We start from the raw sequence: 3,951 nt of genomic DNA on the forward strand, positions 1-3,951 counted from the left end.
ATCTCAAAGGTCCCTCACCACCCAAACCAGTCTGTGATTCTATGATCCTACTGTAACTCCAGGAGCCCTCTCGTAGCTTCTCGTGCAGCATCACATTGGCTGGGGAGGTGAATAGTTATTTTGCAGCAGAATCTTCCTTCTGCTTTTATTTCCCAGCACTGTCTGCAGAGGGAGCCTGGGGAACAGCCCCGCTGCACAGCATCCCTGTGTGACCAGGGCCAGAGCGTGACCGCGTTTCTGAACCTTGCTGCTCCCCACACCTGTCCTGAGCTGCTGGGAGGGATGGAGAGAAAACCAGAAATCCTAGACTGAAAACTACCACTTTAGTTTAATGCAAATTTTCTAGGGGTTGCTGGCATTCAGGCTGGAATGAGCTTTGGCTGCTGACTTGGTCACCCAAGCCCATGCTCATCATCCAGGTTCTTTCTTTGTCTCCCATGGGAAGCAATAAGTGGCTCAAAAGACTCATGCATCCCTTCAGGATATGGTTCAAAGCAGAGATTATTTGCTTTCTGGAGATATCCATTGCTTAGCATTTAAATATAAAAGGTGTGCAAGCTTCAGGTGTTTGTCTGGACTTGTGATGCCAACCAGCTGAAGTTAGCTGAAATGACTCTCAACCTCCATGAATTAAATTTATTTGAATCACTGTTATCAGAATTACTCAGATAAGCCCAGTATAAATGATCTATTCTCTATCATCTTTTTCACATTCTTTATGATACAGAGATTAAAATATAAATTTAAAAATAGCAGATACAGTTTAAAAAGTAGCTATCATTCACCAAATACCATTTACAGCAACACCTCTTTTTTTTTTTTTTTTTTTTTTAATCTCAACCACAGCTATTCGGTTTCCTCCTTCATCAAGCGGTTGCTCAAAAAATATTAATTAAAACCCAAAAGCTACACCTTTGAATGCCTGTTTGTGTCATCGCAATACTGCCATAGCTTTCTTCCAAGCACTTCAAGGCTGGCTCTGGTTTAACCATCCCGGTCTCCTGTATTTATAATCCCCCCAAGACAGTGCAGTGAATCGACATTCCTGAGCACGTGAAAACGTAACCAAATGGGACCAACAGCAAAAGGAAACAGCAACAGCAGCGGTGCCCAAGCTGCCAGGGAAAACGTGAGCTAGTTCTGCATGGCGAGTGTCTGAGATCTAAACTGTGCAGAGATTTGTTGCTGTTTGGTTTGCTGGTTGTTTTTTTTTGGTTTGTTTGTTTGTTTTTGAATGCTTCCACTTTTAGGGGAAGCCTTGTGTTCAGTTTAGCAGAGTTGCACAAGTCTAACAGGCAGCTCTCCTTTGGGCACTTTTGAAACTTGTTGATATTTGGATAAACAAACCAATTCATCTTTGGGAGCCCTAAATGGATACCAAAGTCAATTCCCATTTTGTATTTAGTAAAAATACTCTTAGTGCCAAACGGGAGCTCTGGGATGGGCTCAGCACTGCTGGCCAAAGCCAGTGGCCACAGATGGGGCACTTTTGCTTTAGAATATTGCAAGGAATATTTATTTGAGGGGGGGAAAAAATCACCTTACGCTTTCCAAAGTAATGAAATGGTACTGAAAAGGTAGGAGAGTAAAAGCCCCTCCAGCCTGGCCTGGCAAAGTGATCCCCCCCCTCCGTGTGCCACATTGCTCCCATTCTGCAAGACGGTCTCTCAAACCATGTCGGGACGGGAGCAGCGTTAACGCCAGGTTTGCTGTAGCACTGCCTCCTGCCAGGGATGGGGTCGAGGTTAGCGTGACCTTGAGCATCCCCAAGCCTCCGTGCAATGAGCTGCTCCTCTCTTGCACGTTTGTCATTAAAACTTCAGCAAAGGAAAAGAGTTTGACGCAATTTGTGCCAGATTCCAGATGATTTGTGTTCCCTAATTATATCCCTCAGTTAACCCCCCGTGCATTACAGCAAGCAGCCGCTACAGTTCGCAGGGACGATATTCCCGTGAAACGTTAATGAGCTGTTTTCATATTAACTAGACGGAGCTGGGTTAGAGATGTCGCATCCACAGCTGTTGCCCTGACTGCAGTTCACATGGTAACTGGTTTTTTGCAGGCGAGGAACCGGTTGCTGTGCAGACAGGGTTCCTGCAGCCCATCGCCGCCCAGTACAAGGCTGGGTTGTGGGAGCTCTCAGTCTGGCTGGGAACATGGGTGGAGTCCTTTTGGGAGGCTCTGCAAAGGCTTGGAGTGATTTAAGCACTTGGTTCCCTGGGATTTCAGTTAAGCTTGGAAAATGACTCCAGGGAGCCTTCACTGGGAGTTTCTGGGACGTGCCGGTGGCAGGGGTTCGGCAGGCAGGCTGGCATCGGCACTGGCTGCCCGCGGCTGGCCGGGAGCTCGGTGCCAGCACAGACACCTCAACGCAGCTACTGCTGTTTTTAAAGTACTTTGAAGTCTCAGAAAGTGCAAACTGTGGTGGCTGCTCGCTGGTGACTTCCCCTGGGAATCCAGCCCAGGGTATTTATTAGAAATCATATAAAAAATATTTATATTTACCGTTCTGCATAAGGTTAAATTGTACCTTCGTATGCATGCATTTTTCCATACATCATTTTAGATTATAGAAACGCACATCTAGGCCCCAACAAAACTCCTGGCCACCTCGAAGTGCCTGGATGCTGAGGCAGCTTTGGCTCTTTTGGCCGCACCCGGGACGAGGCCGGGAAGCTGAGCTGTCGATGGTGGCAGGGCTCAGAGAGGACGCTGTGCTGCCATCACTTACAGCCTTCATCTCCCTGGGGGTCCCACGAAAACCCCCGTGCCACCAGCCGGAACCCATCAGGGTGGCCTGGGGACATCAGTGGTCGCCTGGGGACATTAGCAGTGACCAGAAAAATCTGAGACATCAGTACCAAGGGAAGCAGCGAGCTGTGCGGATGCCATTACAAGGCATGCCAACAAGGTCTTTCCTGCCGGCCAGGAAAACTGCACCTCGCTTGGGCAGCTCCTTTCCAACCCCCCCAGCAGTGCTGGCAGGGGAACAGGGTCTAAATTTGATCAGGAACAACTGCAGGAATTCCCTGCAAAGAGAACTGGACCCTGTTTTGCTGAATAACTGATTGGTTACAAACTGCTCAGCACTTGGCTCTTGATCCACGCTACCGGCTTGCCTGAGACAGGTTCATCGTCCCTTAGCTGTTGCATTTCTTTAATAAAATAGCTTTGCCTGATTAAAAAAAATTGCAAGACCAGTTAATTACAACCATCAGTGGAAAACCCTGCAGTGTCACTCTCCACTAAACTCTCTGTCACCAGCTGGAGCTGGGCTGTGTTTAGATGCCCTAAGAAACAGCAGTCCTAAAAAAAAATAACTTAATTCCTGAACTGTTTTCTGTGGTTTGGGTGGCGGGGCTGATCACAGCTCTTTCTCCACTGCTGCTGTCTCTGTTTCTCTCCTCCAGGCTTCATGCTTGTTCTTCAGTACAAAACCATCTTCGAATATGTTCAGGCTGCGGTGGGACTGAGCTGAGTGGGTTTTACTCCATCTGGTCCTTCCTGCCACCCTGGGATGCAGAGAGCCCTTCTCACCTGATCGAGGGATTTTTCACCCAGCTACCAAAGGCCAGCGGCTGTTTCATAACCGAACTTCTTGTACCGTACCACCATCTAGTGGTAACTCATCTCGAAACTCTGCATCCAGAGAGACTAAGCATGAGCGGGTTCTCCATCACTGACCTGCCGGGAGCCCAAGCGCTGCTCAGGGTAGCAGGGGTGCAAAGGGCATTTTCATCACATAAGGCTGGTGGGAGCACGCTGCTGATGGAGCGTAAAAAAACCCAGCAGACTAACTCTTCTGAGGTTTCTCCTGCATGTGTCATCCTGCTCTGCTTCGCGCTGCAATGAGTTTCTAGGACACGGTGTGGTTCCAGGGCTCCGTTGCTTTGGTCCCTGCTCAGCTTTGGGGAGATGCTGATGAGGGAGGGATTGGGGATGGGTGGTGGG

The sequence above is a fragment of the Pterocles gutturalis genome, unplaced genomic scaffold, assembly GCF_000699245.1.
Source record: "Pterocles gutturalis isolate BGI_N339 unplaced genomic scaffold, ASM69924v1 scaffold16709, whole genome shotgun sequence".
Lineage (NCBI taxonomy): Eukaryota > Metazoa > Chordata > Aves > Pterocliformes > Pteroclidae > Pterocles > Pterocles gutturalis.